The sequence below is a fragment of the Lepidochelys olivacea genome (assembly GCF_965140295.1).
Source record: "Lepidochelys olivacea isolate rLepOli2 genome assembly, chromosome: 8".
Classification (NCBI taxonomy): domain Eukaryota; kingdom Metazoa; phylum Chordata; order Testudines; family Cheloniidae; genus Lepidochelys; species Lepidochelys olivacea.
Window position 1 is genome coordinate 93,970,004 of NC_140418.1, and position 17,131 is coordinate 93,987,134.

At 42.5% G+C, this 17,131-nt stretch overlaps 1 protein-coding gene across 1 annotated transcript in view; it reads left to right on the plus strand.

Annotated features, from left to right (window-relative positions):
• DAB1 (DAB adaptor protein 1) overlaps positions 1-17,131 on the plus strand; it is a 685,851-nt gene that overhangs the window by 325,503 nt on the left and 343,217 nt on the right. The window lies entirely within an intron of this gene.

Here is a 17,131-nt window from a genome sequence, read left to right on the forward strand (position 1 = left end):
CAACCTAGACCTCCCCCACTGCAACTTGAGACCATTGCTTCTTGTTCTGTCATCTGCCACCACTGAGAACAGCCTAGCTCCATCCTCTTTGGACCCCCCCCCTTCAGGTAGTTGAAGGCTGCTATCAAATTCCCACACACACACACTCTCCTGCAGACTAAATAACTCCAGTTCCCTCAGCCTCTCCTTGTAAGTTATGTGCCCCAGCCCCCTAATCATTTTCATTGCGCGCTGCTGGACTCTCCAATTTGTCCACATCCCTTCTGTAGTGGGGGAACTAAAACTGGATGCAATACTCCAGGTGTGGCCTCACCAGTGCTGATTAGAGGGGAATATATTTCACTCTTTCTCTATGTTCATGCCATGCTGTCCACATTATTTCCAAGCAATTATTCCCACAGTATATTGTCTTCTCATCATCAATAAGGCCCTCCCCCCATCCTTCCTTTAGTTGAACGGTTGTCTAGCATCCTTCCTGTGTTTCTCTGGTCTTACTCCAATCCTGTACAACCTAAATTACATGAGTTGCCACTTCTTGGGGGGCTACTCAGTGAGTTAGTTTACAGGATCAGTCTCTTTGACCCTGATCCTTCCAGGAGCACCATGCAGACAGATCTTTGTATTTGTGGGGAGTCCCATTGATTTTGTGGGTCTTTTTATATGGAGGTCTTTACAAGATCACAGCTTCAGGTTGTAAACTCATCCGGCAAGAAACATGTCTTAATTTGATCTCAAGAAAAACTTCCTAACTGTAAGAACAGTAAGACAATGGGACAAATGCCCAGGGAGGTTGTGGAAGCTCCTTCACTGGAGGTTTTCAAAAGGAGACTGGATTATCTGTCTTGAATGGTTTAGACACAACAAATCCTGTATCTTGGCAGAGGGCTGGATTAGATGAACTTTGAGGTCCCTGGGAACCCCATGATTCTATTAACTCAGTCCTGTTTGCATCATTCATGGAAGTAATTTCATTGAGGCTGATGGGGCTGCTCACAAGAGTGAGGTGTGCAGGATTTGGGCCTAAGTTTGTAATGTGATCGTCAAGGTTCCGTCCCCACTCTGAACTCTAGGGTACAGATGTGGGGGCCTGCATGAAAAACCCCCTAAGCTTATTTTTAGCCACTTAGGTTAAAACTTCTCCAAGGTACAAACTATTTTACCTTTTGTCCCTGGACCTTATTGCTGCCACCACCAAGCGTCTGACAAAAATAACAGGAAAAGAGCCCACTTGGAGATGTCTTCCCTCCAAAATATCCCCCCAGGCCCTACACCCCCTTTCCTGGGGAAGGCTTGATAAAAATCCTCACCAATTTGCATAGGTGAACACAGACCCAAACCCTTGGCTCTTAAGAACAATGAAAAAGCAATCAGGTTCTTAAAAGAACAATTTTAATTAAAGAAAAAATAAAAGAATCACCTCTGTAAAATCAGGATGGTAAATACCTTTCAGGGTAATCAGATTCAAAACATGGAGAATCCTTCTAGGCAAAACCTTAAGTTACAAAAAGACACAAAAACAAGAATATACATTCCATTCAGCACAGCTTATTTTATCTGCCATTTAAACAAAACAGAATCTAACGCATATCTAACTAGATTGCTTATTAACTCTTTACAGGAGTTCTGACCTGCATTCCTGCTCTGGTCCTGGCAAAAGCAACACACAGACAGATAGAACCCTTTGTTTCCCCCCCACCAGCTTTGAAAGTATCATGTCTCCTCGTTGGTCATTTTGGTCAGGTGCCAGCGAGGTTATCCTAGCTTCTTAACCCTTTACAGGTGAAAGGGTTTCTTCCTCTGGCCAGGAGGAATTTAAAGGTGTTTACCCTTCCCTTTATATTTATGACAGTGATGCATAAATTTACAGTGTCATCTAAATGATTGTAATAGTTATAAACGCAATGTATGAAATTGCTAATGGGGCATTCCTCAGGGCCTCTGGAGCCAAAATCTGTCCCACATTACCTGTTTTTTTCCTTATATTTTGTTTGCAAAGTGCATGTGGTTCTTATACATCTATTTATCAAAATAACTGCTTTTCAAGAAGCAAATACATACAACTTGCCAGTGGACAAAGGTGCATTTACTTGCTCCAGAATTTAGTATAAGTATATATAAAGTGCTCATTGCCTTGATAACTAATGATGCTTAACATATGTTGGAATAATATATTTGCACAAATGGGGGCAGATGCTTTGTAAACCACTGACTGAAGCAAAATGCTCAACTTTCTCGAAAGGATCAAAGATAGCAGATAGCTACCAGTAGAGTCAATGCTAAGGGGTTCCTGTGTCTACCATTAGTAGAAGCTTTAGAGATGTAGGCAGTGTGTCCTGATGGATAAGTGGCTGGATTAGGAGCCGGAAGAAATGTTTAATTCCTGGCTTTTATACAGAATTCCTGTGTGACTTTAGGCAAATTACTTAATCTACCCTGTGCCTCATCTGTAAAATGGGGATAATGCTCCTCAGTTAACAGGTATTGTGAAGAGAAAATCTGTTAAGGATCGGAGTTGTTCAGATGAAGGTGTGGCAGGGTGGACTAAGTCCGGAGGCCCCCTGCTGGAGGTCTCGTGGCCCTGCATCACCCTGCCCCAGAATAGAGCAGAGGGAAGTCCCCTAGGCAGTCTAGAGTGGCTGCAAAAGAGCAGCCAATTAGAGGGGCTGCTGGAGCAGCCAATAAAGGGCCAGAAGGGCCAGATAAAAGACAAGCAGCAGAGCAGCATTCAGATGCCATGTGGAGCTTGATGAGGGAGCACTGGATGCACAGCAGCAGGACCATGGACAGCTCACTGCAGAGTGCTCAGAAGACAGCGCCAAGCCCAGAGAAGGCTGCCAAAGACCAGGTGCCTGGCTGGCTGGATACATCCTTTATGACTTAGAATTCTGTGTCTTATGAGGATCTGTACATGTCTAAAACTGGGTTTGTCTTAATTTAGTTATACCTATGGTGCAAACAATACAGTCACAATAGGAAAATGCAAACAGCAGCCTACCATATGTTGTTGCTAATGATTTAGATGAGTGGGTGTGTCCTTTGCTCTCCCAGAGTATTCCTAGGGCCATGTGCCTCTGGCACTGCAGCTGCTGTGCTTTAATCCCCTCTTCATTTTCCTCTCGGCTGCTGATGTCTGCAGCCAGAAGGTTTAGGCTGCTGTTGCTGTGATACAGTTTTGGAAATCTAATATTTCTGTGTAGATGAAATTACCTATTGTACTCTGAATTATGGCAGTCTTGTGTAAGTATCCGTGTCAAGTGACACTGAACAACCTTTTTCTGGTGTTTCAGGCTATTTTGGCTCTTGCATAGAAAGGCTTTTGCTTAGTTGCTAAATAGTTACAGTATATTGATGGTTTTGATCCTCTATATTGCAGGCCAGAAACGTACCTAAAATCAGCATTGATGCTAGAACCATGTAATCACACTGTTAGGTCTTTTTTTTTTTAACTGAATTCTTTATGAATTCACAGTATGGCTCAATCCTTTAATACTTTATCATTGCATACAGTAAAATTATGACCTGCTTTATTTCGTGCACAGTAGTCTAAGAGAGACATAAGTATTTATGGTGACCATAGAAATCCAAAAAGAAAAGGAGGACTTGTGGCACCTTAGAGACTAACCAATTTATTTGAGCATGAGCTTTTGTGAGCTACAGCTTGCATCGGTTGCATCTGATGAAGTGAGCTGTAGCTCACGAAAGCTCATGCTCAAATAAATTGGTTAGTCTCTAAGGTGCCACAAGTCCTCCTTTTCTTTTTGCGAATAGACTAACACGGCTGTTACTCTGAAACCCATAAAAATCCACTTATTCCTAAACATGATATATGGAATGTTTATGGCTTTACTCAAAATACTGGCATTCAGAATACCCATGTCTGATTTGTTTATTGTCCATATTGGGTGAAATTCAGTTCAGAGAGCCTGACCAAGGTCAGTGACTCACTCAAGTCCCCGCTAAGACCTATTTTCCAAGAAATATGTGGTGCTTAAATGAAAGCAAGGCTTTGTGTGGGGCCCACAGTGAAACTCCCATTGACTCAATGGAAATAGGGTATCACCCATTGTAAGTTACTGACTTTTGTGATTAAAATTAGCAAACAAACATAATAATAACAAAATAGGAACAAGGATAATATACGTTATCCCTTTGAAAAGTATTTTTTAATTTTATTTCTAATACTTGGTGACATAGTAGTAAATATCCTGTGGCATATGCTCTAACAGTAATGAAGTCTCAGGAAAGTGAGACCTCGCTATGAACCTTGTCTATTAGGTTTTTGCTAAGAATGGCAGAGAGACAGTTTCATTTTCTATAAGAATGCCATGGTGTGTATACTAGCAAAGTAGCAAGGCTCTATTATATTATTGTGGTAAAATAAAGTTGAGGGTTTGTATTAAATTGACAAAGCCAGAAAATTACCATTCTATTCTGAAGGGTTCACTGACACCTCATGGAAAATAGTCTATTTAGAGATAATTCTGCTGATATATATTTTCTCTACTGTATTTCTCTTTTCAGGAAAACAAGTTCTTTCTTTCTTAAGAGTTCATTTTCTCCTGCTGCTTCTCCTTTCATTCAAGGCATCATAATCCTCCATTTATGACATCACAATAACTTGCTAGAGAGATAATTATGATTTCACAAACTGAAAATTATGACCTTCAAACAAGCAAGGCATAGGTGGAGAGGACAAATTCCTACACAACAATCATATTTTTGGTGAAGATGTCCTTCACAGTTTAAAAAAAGAGAGAGAGGGCAGGAGGGAAACATCCACAAAATAGTATCAACAGAATGATTTCTGAACAGATAGTTTTTCAGACTTTTCCATCTAGTATCAGTGGATCTGTCTCATTTAGCCTCCATGAATAATGGGTGTATTTTGTTTAACATTCCATGTGTGCTGTGCTGGTTAGGAAAAAATGCAACCAAAAAGCTTACTTTTAGATTTCCTCACTCTATTGCACCATAATATTTTAAATAGGTTGATATTTAGGTCCATTCTTCTTAAGAAAAGCAAGAACTTTCTTGTGGAAATGTTAGAGAGCTGACCCAATAAGCTGTAATGGTCCGGAAAAAACTATTGCTTTCTACTGTCTCAATAAATACACTTAAAAACATACAGGATGAAATCCTGGCTCCATTGAAATCAATTGGATTCAAGTCATTGACTTTAGTGGGTCCAGAATTCAAACCACAATGTCAAAGTCAGTGTTAAGAACAAAGGTGAATTTGCCTCAATATATAGCCAAGTTTCTTGTGTAAAGTATAGTTACTGCATTTTAGTAGCTAAGTGTCAAGGTAAATATCTCCAGTACAGCAAAGTAGAGCCGAGATCTCAACTGTTTCCATAATATGGAACGCATTTTAGCAGCGACAATATCTTGTAGGCCTTCTTCCTCTCTCCTTTGCAATTCTGTGAGTTGACTACTCAATGAGAGTTGAACATGGAATGGATTATCACTTATTAAAGCCTTGTTTGAAATGTTGAATTCTACAAGGACATGGGAAAGTGTTTGAAGGGAAGTAGTGTTCTCTTTAACATTCATTGCACTTAAAAACAGCAGAATTGTTTGGTTTTATTTTTTTTAACTTGGTGGTTGGGGGAGGAAGGAAGAAAGAAAGAAAGAAAACAACAAAAATATAGTTCCCAGGCTGAGTTCTCTTCAGGAACTCACTTTCATAGATGAGTTATGAAGCCCTCGAAGGACAAGGTTTACTGTAAAAAAAGTTGGCATACTCTTAAACTAGTGGGTTCTACAATGAATGGTACTGTGTTGGTAGATTGTAAATTCTTTGGGGGGCAGACATTATCTTTTTGTTGTGTTTGTATGGTGCCTAGAACAATGAGGCCTTGATCTCTAATTGGGGCCCTTTGCTGCTGCTGCAATACAAATAATAGTTGTAAAACAATACTAAACATAGCAATGGACAAAGGGTAGTGTGGTGCATACCAAAGCTCTAATCTGTTCCACACAGTCTAGATTCCCCAGGCCTCTGCAGAGCCCCCTTCTCTTCCCTGTGACCCTGTGCAGGCATATGGGTCAGATTGCAGGAGGCGGATCTATGACAATACCATGGTTATTGAATGTTCTTGTAGTTGATTTGATTGCAAGGTGCTAACTTTTGTTTTATTGGCTGATGTCAGAAAACAGCATGTTTTGCATGTTTGGAAATGCTACCATCCTTTTGCATTTCAGAAACGTCATCTCCATGAGCTGATCTGCTATTGACTAATTAAACATGACCAGAGCTCCACTTAAATCAGTTCTAGTTTTTGTACGCTCAATATTATTTTTTTATAAAGTCTAAAATTAACTGGAGTGTGGTTATTACAGATTGTTCCAATGTCTGTAGTGCAAAAATGTACCAATTGTTGCAGTCAGCATACATCTGCATTTGGCAGATGGTTTAAATGGCAAGGAAGGAACATTTCCATTTTAAATGACATGAACAAGGGAATTTTCCCATTCTCTGCTGTTTCCTTTGAATTGAAGGGGCAGCTGGTGGACAACACTTTTCATAATGAAGAGACTCTTGAGTGCCTGCAATGGATGACTGACAAGTAGATAGCTTTATGTGCATGTCTCAACTATGTACATTATGTATCTTCCCAGGGTGGTTCCCTTAATGCTCAATACATAATATCTATAGGATGTCTGGTTAAATTAAAACTGGGAATGGGAATCTGCTAGCCTGCTTTGTACCAGGAAGGACAAAAGGTTTCTTGACATCAAGAAGGGCTGCGTCAAAATTCTCCCATAGACCAAGTGTCCAACTGCACTGCTCCTGGGAATAATGGTACTTTCTCTCTTCTCTAGATGGCTTTGAGATCTATGGATGGAAAAGTGCTACACAAGTGTGGAATTTTAGGAATATTGGAGATTAGTCACAGACAATGAATGTTGAGATTGTAATATTTGAACACAGTGTTTGAGCATTTCAGATGCAAACTCTTGTCCTGAGGCCCATATGAGGCTATGGAGCGAAATCTGATTCTAAAAGTTTAGTTTGAGATTATTGCGATTTTTGGGGACACCTGCATTAGCGTTCAAACACTTCCTGAACATGTCTGTTATCGGTATTAGTGCTGCTTGTCCTAGTAAAGGGAGAGTCCAAATATTCCTCTGATTAATCAATAGACTCATTTAAAATTTAAATTTAAAACAATTTTCAATTTCCTTTGATTAATTAAAGCTTTCAGTACCACCAAGTTGACTCCTTGAACTTGTGCTTTTGTTAGACTTGGATCACTGAAGCTGAACTTCAGAGATAGCAGAATAAATGAATGTAGACTAATGCATGTAGGAGTTCAGTTTTCATTTTCCCTTGTTGAAGCCTACCTTTTAACAACGACATCTTCCAACTGACAGCTTATTAATACTAATTACATTAAATATATGCAACATAACTAATGCACTGGTACTTGCAATTATCTTCCCTTGGCTGCTTTCCTCCCTCCCCTCCATCCACCTTTCTGTGTAATTCTCCTGCTACCTTGGTCCACCACTCAGGCTGCATGGAAAACAGCAGAAGCCTTTCATCCCATGCATATAACGTGCTAGAAAAATGCCAGAAATCTATCTCCAAAACTGCTACATCAAGTAGGGCTTGAGTCACCCGACAATTGGTATCTAATGAAGGTATTCGTGTGGCCCCGCACAAACATTAATATATGTATTCTCCCAGTACATCTAGAGGAGACCTTTCCATTATCCCCATTTTCCAGAGGGAAAACTGAGCCTCTGAGAGGCTAAATGACTTGCCCAAGGTGACACAAGAAGTCTGTGGTGGAAATAAACTTGTATCCAGATCTGCCAAGCGCTAGGCTAGTGCCCTAACCACAGGACCATCCTTCCACTGGTGCACTGCTGCCCTCTCCGGGAGTTCCTGAAGGAGGACATCTCTGAGTTGCACGTGGAACGACAGAGTGGAAGCTTACCTGGAGATATGCTGAATCACTGTCTCTTCTAGATGCCCTCAACCAAGCCTGTGCTGCTCACTGGTAAATTCTAAAATTCAGGGCTAGTAAACATTTAGGTTTTTTGTGAATTTGCTTAATTGGGGATGTAACAGCCCCGCCCTCACCTGGCTTGCCCCAACTTTGCCCTTCATGCTGGTCTATTTGTGTTGCTTGTGGAGGACTCCCTGTGTGGCGGCTCCAGATGTGATTCACAGAACGTTTCCACAGGAGGCCACTAATGTGGAAGACCTTGTAGGTTGGGATAGATTTCATCCTATTTCCATTATATGGTGCTCTCAGCATGTTGTTCTTACATGGTGAGCTCCACAGTTACTCCTGAGTGGAGTGCAAACCCAGTACTGTTGCAGCGCAACTTGGAAACCCATAAAGTTTCAATGGGTTTAAAATACTGCAGAATTAATCCACTCTTGCCTAATTGTGGCCTAAGCAAAATGTCTGTGTAGTGTGCTGTTTCTAGGAAGATCTGCTAATATGAGCCACTTTCCCAAGATCTGTGTTTGGACCAAAATCCCTTGAGTTGTCTTAATTTTAGTTTTGTCATTTGTTGTTTTGGTTTTTTTTATATCTCATGAGCTGTCAATTACTCATGCAAATTAGGGCAGAAGAGACACTTAAAGGTTATTTACACTGCCTCAAAACATTATGAAATAAATCATTCCAGCTATTACAACTTCCTCCACTTGTCTGTCAATCAGTGTTCTAACTTTTTACATTCTATTGCTAGAATAGGCTTATGTAAGAAAACAAATACATTTTGATTTTATGTATGGCTTCCTGATTAGTAAAATATCTGTAACAGAGAGCTGATGTGGAAATAGGGAAGGTTTTGATAAGGCTTTTCTGATATGTAAATGCTTGTGAACAAATAGGAATTTACAAAATAAGTGCACCAAAAATGGGCAGTAGCATATTGCGGTGATTAGGAAAAGTCTGAGATTAATGTTTGTATGAATGATATGTATTTGAAAGAACTGAAAATAAATACCAGCTTTCAGATGAGCTAGTCTATTCAGAAAGTTGGTTAAGAGGCATGCTGATGATTCTCTTAAGTTTACACAGAGCTGTAGTAAAATAACATGACTTGAAAGTAATCTTGGGTAGTTGATTTGTCGCCGATTCTATGATTTCAGTGGACCTCTCTGACACCTTTGTCTTCAGCCCACTGCAGCCCCTGCCAAGGAGTAAGTGGAGGGGCCAGGCCAGCGGTCAGTGTCCACCACAGGAGCAGTGACCCGGGGGTTGGAGCAGTCCTCAGAACTGGATCAGTGGCCCAGAGCTGCCGGAGCAGGGGCCGGGTCAGCCCCTGGGGCCGCCGGAGCAGGGGCCTGAGGCCGGGTCAGCCCCTGGGGCTAGAGCAGCAGTCACCAGGACCAGAGCAGGACCAGTCCCCACACCAGAGCAGCAGACAGGCTGAGTCAGCACTGCAGGAGGAGCAGCAGGGCTGGAGCAGTGGTCGGCAGTGGGCCCCCAGCAGTGCTCGAACTGTTAGTCCTGCGCCAAGGGTATTTTTAGTAAAGGTCAAGGACGGGTTACAGACGTCGGTGAATTTTTTGTTCATTGCCCATGATCTTTGTCCAAGACTTTTACAAAAACCTGTGAGAAAATCTTAACCCTATTGATCTCCCATAGCTCAGTCTTTATGAGGTCACATAGAAAATTAAGTTGTCAACTAATAGTAAACCAGATTAGATTGCAGTGTGGTAACAAATTTGTGAGAATGGTAACGTACTTCTATTCCCTACTGGATGAAATAAGAATGGCACAACTTTGGCACATAGGCTCCATGCTGTTAACATCAAATGGAGAGTTAGTCCATTTATAGAGGCTTGGTTTGGGGGAATAAAGGAATTGGTGTCCTACCCCTCCTGTCTCTGTGAAATTCGGAGTGGTCCTTGTGTGCAATGGTATTAATGTGAAGATCTAGATCACTGCAGATTAGTTATTTATTTTACAATATTTTACCACAGAGTAGCTTGCTATTTGTTAACTGGAGGCCACTGAAAATGAGACCCAGGTGACAGCTGAGGAAATGCTGGGATGATTTACTGCTGGTGATAGAAAGTCTGCTTGAAGGAGGTTACATTGACCTTAAGCCTCCAGCTGCCTCTGCTGCACTGGGGAGCCTGGAAATAGCTAGCAAAGGCTGGAAAGTGGTAAGGGCTAGTTTGGCAGAGGATGAAAACATGGTGCACAGAGGATGTGCTGATTCCCTACATGTCCCAGGCAGCTTCTGTCAGGGGGGATCTTACAGAGCCCTTAACAGAAGTTAAACGGGGATAAAAGTGGAGGCAATCACAACACATTGTCCTCCTTGGAGTGGCCAGGCAATTTGCAGTCCTAGGCGTGAACCAAGTCCTTGCTCCTTAGGCAATTTGCAGTATCTGATGATGATGATTTAACCTACAGTATAGGGTTCCTTAGTAATGACCCAATTCTTCTCTCTATATTAGGCAAAACTCCCACCATGCTCAATGGGAGTTTTGCCTCGATGAAGAGTGCAGGATCAAGCCTCAATATCGGTACTTGTTGTTATATGATCTGGGTATATAAACTAGAAATGGGCCAAGGTCATGGTTTTCAGAGCCACGTTAAGCTTAGAGTAGGATTCAGAGTTTGGGTTAAACACTGAATCATAGCTAGGGATCAGTGCTAGAATCTTATCTGTTATTCCAGATTTCAAGTTCCAATAGCAGATCTTAAGTGAACTTTGTTCTTGTGGGATGGCCACTATCTTAAGTAAATCTTTTAAGTTTGGATCTGGGTCCAAATCAAAACCATAGCAGTGGGTTTCAAAATAGGAAATTGAATCTAATCCTCACAAAAATTTGAGAGGCTTGCCCGTAAGATTCAGGTTCTGGTCCTGGTCCATCCATAGTGCTCATATGAAGCTCTGCATTCAGGCATGCTGTGGTTTCTGTTTAGTTTGACCAAGTCAGGTGAGCTCCTTTTAATACAGGGTGTAACTTTTCTTAACAAATTGAGTTACTTTTTGCAATATGTTGGTGAATCTGAAGCATTTATTTTTAAAAGGGATCTTGAAAATGCACAAGACCATTTTAATGCCAAGCAGTGATAATATTATCTGTCATATAAAAACACCTTAGGTGACTTTGAAGATACAAACTAAGGATTACATTTACTTACACTTTAGATCGGTTTCTAAATTTTAGTCAAATAACACTCGCTATCAAATATTGCAGGGTTTTCCTAAGTTACTGATGCTTAACTTTTCTGTATATAAACTGGCTATAATTTCATTTGTGTCTAGACTTATTTTGCAGGATTTTTTGTAACACAAGTTTTTAGCAAGGTACATATAATTTTAACAGTAATGTTCAGCAGCTTATATATTATATAGGATACAATTTGCATTACTATAAGGACTTTTTAATTTAAAGATTCCATAATTTTTTCAAATACTAAGCCTACATCTCTGAGGTAGATAAGTATTATTATATCCATTTTACTTATGGGGAAACTGAGGCAGCAGAGATCATGTGGCTTGTTAAAGATCTCCGAGTGAGTCAGTGGCAAAACTGGAAACAGAATATAGAATACAGCTTGGCGAATACTTTTGGTTTCATAGAAGTTCCGAAGAACTGAAAAAAAAATGGTTGGGTTTTGGTCAAAACAAATATGAATTTTTTTTTCAAATTGTTGTTGAATTGTAAAAGTCCATTTCAAGTCTGTTCCAGAGTGGGGATTTGAACCTGGGTCTCCTATATCCCAGATGAGTGCCCTAACCACTAGGTTAAAGATTATAGGGCAAGAAGGAAAACCACCCCGACCCCCACCACATTTTGCAAATAGCATTGGGTTGACTGAAACTGTATTATCTGTTGAATATTCTATGTGTCTTAAAAAGTTCACCCAGCTCTAACTTAGAGTATGTTTACACTATGAAATTAGGTCGATTTTATAGAAGTGAATTTTTAGAAACCAAGTTTATATAGTCGATTGTGTATGTCCACACTAAGCACATTAAGTCAGCGGAGTGCATCCTCACTACCGTGGCTAGCATCGACTTATGGAGCGGTGCACTGTGGGTAGCTATCCCACGGTTCCCACAGTCTCTGCCACCCATTGGAATTCTGGGCTAAGCTCCCAGTGCCTGATGGGGCAAAAACATTGCCATGGGTGGTTTTGGGTACATATCGTCAGTTGCCCCTCCCTCCGTGAAAGCAATGGCAGACCATCGTTTTGCGGCTTTTTTCCATGCAGATGCCATACCACGGCAAGCATGGAGCCCGCGCAGCTCAGCTCACCATCACCCGTGCTGTTGTGTCCTGGGTGCTGCTGTCAGCAGACGGTGCAGTATGACTGCTAACCGTCATCATCCACTGCTTCTGCTGCAACTCTGCTCTCCTGGTCTTGTAAATGAGCTCAGTGTCTCAGTAGCAAATTTCTCCATGTTGTCGTCAACCACTTCCGCTGCAACTCTGGTCTCCTGCAGACGCCATACCACAGCAAGCATGGAGCCAGCTCAGCTCACTGCTGCTGTTGTGAGCATTGTAAACACCTCACGCATTATCCTGGAGTATGTGCAGAATCAGGCTAAGAGACACCAGCACGAGAACAATTTTGACAAGGACATGGACACAGACATTCCTGAAAGCATGGGTTGTGGCAATTGGGACATCATAGTGGCAGTGGGGCTGGTTGATACAGTGGAATGCCAATTCTGGGCCCGGCAAACAAGCACAGACTGGTGGGACCGCATAGTGTTGCAGATATGGGATGATTCACAGTGGCTGCGAAACTTTTGCATGTGTAAGGCCACTTTCCTGGAACTCTGTGAGTTACTTTCCTCTGCCCTGAAGCACAGGAATACCAAGATGAGAGCTGCTCTGACAGCTGAGAAGCGAGTGGTGGTAGCCCTGTGGAAGCTTGCTACGCCTGACTGCTGCTGGTCAGTCGGTAATCAATTTGGAGTGGACAAATCTACTGTTGGGGCTGCTGTGATCCAAGTAGCCAATGCAATCATTGACGTTCTGTTATCAAGGGTAGTGACTCTGGGAAATGTGCAGGTCATAGTGGATGGCTTTGCTGCAATGGGTTTCCCTAACTGTGGTGGGGCGATAGACCAAACGCATATCCCTATCTTGGCACTGGACCACCTTGCCAACAGTACATAAACTGCAAGGGGTACTTCTCAATGGTGCTGCAAGCACTGGTGGATCACAAGGGATGTTTCACCAACATCAGTGTGGGATGGCCGGGAAAGGTGCATGACACTCGCATTTCTCAAACCAGAAAATTACCATTGGGGATGTTGAAATGCCAATAGTTATCCTTGGGGACCCAGCCTACCCCTTGCTCCCATGGCTCATGAAGCCGTACACAGGCAGCTTGGACAGTAGTAAGGAACAGTTCAACTTATAGGCTGAGCAAGTGCAGAATGGTGGTAGAATGTGCCTTTGGATGTTTAAAAGCTCTCTGGCGCTGTTTGCTGACTAGGTCAGACCTCAGTGCAACCAACATTCCCATTGTTATTGCTGTTTGCTGTGTGCTCCATAATACCTGTGAGAGTAAGGGGGAGATGTTTATGGCAGGGTGGGAGGTTGATGCAAATTGCCTGGTGTCCGATTTTGAGCAGCCAGATACCAGGGCGATTAGAAGAGCACAGCTAGGCACACTGCGCATCAGGGAGGCTTTGAAAACCAGTTTCATGACTGGCCAGGCTTCAGTGTGACAGTTGTGTGTATTTCTCCTTGATGCAAACCTGCCCCCTTTGTTGATTTTAATTCCCTATAAGCCAACCATCCTCCTCCCCCCCCCCTTCAAAGTAAAGTATTGTTTTGAAACCATGCATTCTTTCTTTACTAATTAAAAAAAAAGGGAGATAACTGACAAGGTAGCCAGGGTGGGGTGCAGGAGGAGGGAAGGACAAGGCCACATGGCTTATTGTAGCCACACTACAAATCAAACTGTTTGTTTGAATGACAGCCTTCTGTTGCTTGGGCCATCCTCAGGAGTGGAGTGTCTGGGAGCCCGGAGCCTTCCCACCCCCGCCTCCCCCATATGCTCTTGGGCGTCTGGGTGAGGAGGATATGGAACTTGGGGAGGAGGTCAAGCGGTTATACAATGGATACAGTGGGGGGCTGTGCTCTTGTTGGCTTTCCTGCAGCTGCACCAGATGCTTCATCATGTCCGTTTGCTCCCTCATTAGCCTTAGCATCGCCTCCTGCCTCTGCTCTTTGTGCTCCTGCCTCCGCTCTTCGCACTCACTTAATGCTTTCCTAGCCTCTAACACTGAATGCCTCCATGCATTCAACTGTGCCCTATTAGTGCAGAAGGACTGCATGAGCTCGGAAAACATGTAATCATGAGTGCATTTTTTTCGCCTTCTAATCTGTGATAACCTCAGGGACAGAGATGATAGGGGGAGCCTAGAAACATTTGCACCTGGGGGAAGATAAAAAGGGAGAGTAAAATTTAAGATACATTTCTGAGAACAAAAGGGAGACTCTTTTTTTACAGTGAATCAAGCAATTCACAGCAGACAGCACATGTGCTTTAGGTACAAGGTTGCATTTTGCCTTTTATATTGAGCGCCTGCTGGTATGGTGACACATCATACATGGCTGGGCAACAGAATTCGGTTTCCATGCAGCCATGGTAAGGCAAAGGGTACGCGGGGTTGGCTTCTTACTCAGAACATGTGGGAATGGTTTCAAACTGCAGTGCCATCCTTTCCCATAGCAAGCAATGGGTTGGGTTTCACATATAAAAGGAGGGGCTGAAGTTTTCAGGTGGATGTGCAGCACACATCTCCCCCGACCCCACCGCGTGGCTATTCTCCAGGATGATCCCTTTTAACCAAGCGCAAACAGCCCAGCATGAACGGGGTCCTTTAACTGTTCCCTTACAAAAATTTCCCTATTTCAACCAGGAGACCATGAACGATCTCACTCTCCTAAGGCTAACACAGAAAGATATAGACCGAATGTTGCAACCAAATCCCAGGACCATTTGCTGCCATGCTTTGTGCTGCAATGATTCCAGAATGCTTTCAGAGTACCTCCAGGAGACCTTCATGGAGATGTCCCTGGAGGATTCCCACTCCATCCCCCAGACATGTTAACAGACTTTTCCAGTAACTGTACTGGCTGCGAATGCATCCCAGTTCTTCAGGGCAAATCAAACATTAAACACTATTGCTTTTAAACCCTGTACCATAGTTACAAATGTGAACTAACCAGAGGTGACTTCTCCAGCTTCAGGGTCGGGGATCCCACCTTTGGAGGGTATTGGCTCCAGAGTGATGAAAAGGTCCTGGCTGCCGAGGAGAACGGATTCACCGCTTGCCTGCTGTGCATTCTCCTCCTCCTCTTCCTCATCCACAAAATCCTCCCTTGCAGGTGTCCATGGACAGTGGTGGGGTATGGTAGGGTCCCCTCCTAGAACACCATGCAGTTGATCATAGAAGCAGCACGTATGGGGCTCTGACCCGGAGCAACCATTTGCCTCCTTTGTCTTTTGGGAGGCTTGCCTCAGCTCCTTAACTTTCACATGGCACTGCTGTGTGTCCCTGTTGTAGCCTCTCTCCAACATGTCCTGTGAGATTTTGGCAAATATATTTGTATTTGCATTTCCTCTTTTGATCAGAGTTCTGCCTGCACAGATGCTTCTCTCCATACAGCAATCATATCCAGTGTCTCCCTCTATGTCCATGCTGGAGCTCATTTGTGATTCTGGGGGGGACTGCATGTTCACCTGTGCTGCTGAGTTCACCACGCCGACCAAACAGGAAATGAAATTCAAAAGTTCCCGGGGCTTTTCCTGTGTACCTGGCTAGTGCATCAGAGTTCAAAGTGCTGTCCAGAGCAGTTACAATGGAGCAGTCTGGGATAGCTCCCGGAGGCCAATACCATCGATTTGTGTCCACACTACCCCAAATTCGACCCAGCTAGGTCAATTTTAGTGCTACTCCCCTCACCGGGGAGGAGTACAGAAGTCAATTTAAAGAGCACTTTAAGTCGACAGAACAGGGTTGGTTATGTGGACACATTCATTTTAAAATTGACCAAACGTGGCTAAATTCAACCTAACCCCATAGTGTAGACTAGGCCTTAGAAGTTCTAACTCCTAGCTGTCTGGTATAATCACTTGATATTCTATGAAACTTCAGAACATACAATATCAAGATTGGAAGGGACCTCAGGAGATCATCTAGTCCAACCCCCTGCTCAAAGCAGGACCAATCCCTAATTTTTGCCCCAGATCCCTAAATGGCCCCCTCAAGGATAGCTGAAAAGCATAGTTTTGCCCAGAAGGTACAGATGTAACTCTGTCAATGACTACAAAGAGAATGTTGTTGTTTGGTCTCCTAGCATGCTCATAAAATATCATGTCAACACACAGACATACTAATTGGTTTCCATGCATGACAAGTACCATTTGGAGTGGACTTGTTGATTCAGTCTGCACTGTTTTAATGCTGGTATGGATGGATGGAGGTCACTGGGAATATAGCACAAACAGCTTAAATAGTCCTGCAGAGGTAGTGGTCTGATGTTTCCCAGAATTCCTTCTTTCTGGGAGCTACACCAGAAATGTGAACTGCATACCCTGAAGGTACTGCAATTGAAATGGTTTAGAACAGCCTGGATGGCTCAGAACTAGACCTGGGGGGAACATTTTAATGTGAACACTTTTCCCTCCAAAAAAATACAGATTCAGGGCAACTGAAAGAATTTGTGAATTTAGGTTGATTTCAGTTAATTGTTTTGGTTGGGAGGAAATTTTTTTTTTAATGTTGAAATATTTTGGTTTGGCATTTCAGAAACTTAAATCCTTTTTCAAAACAAAAGTTATTTTGGAATTTCTCTCAAATTTTATTTACCCCGACCCATTAAAACAGTTTTTAAAACCTTGAAATTAAAATGCAACATCCAGTTTTGAGTCAAATGAAATTTATCATTCAATCCGAAACACAAATTTTTCAACTTTTTCATTTCACCAAAATATTCCAAATTTTTTTGGTTCAGGTCAGCCCAAAGCAAATTTAAAAAAAAGGTTTGAGTTAGTGGCTGAACCAAAAAATCAATTATTCACACCGCACTACTCAGAACACAGAGCAGCACTGCTAATGTGGACCCACTGAACCATTTGAGCTTAAACCCATCCTATCTCGCCTGTTCA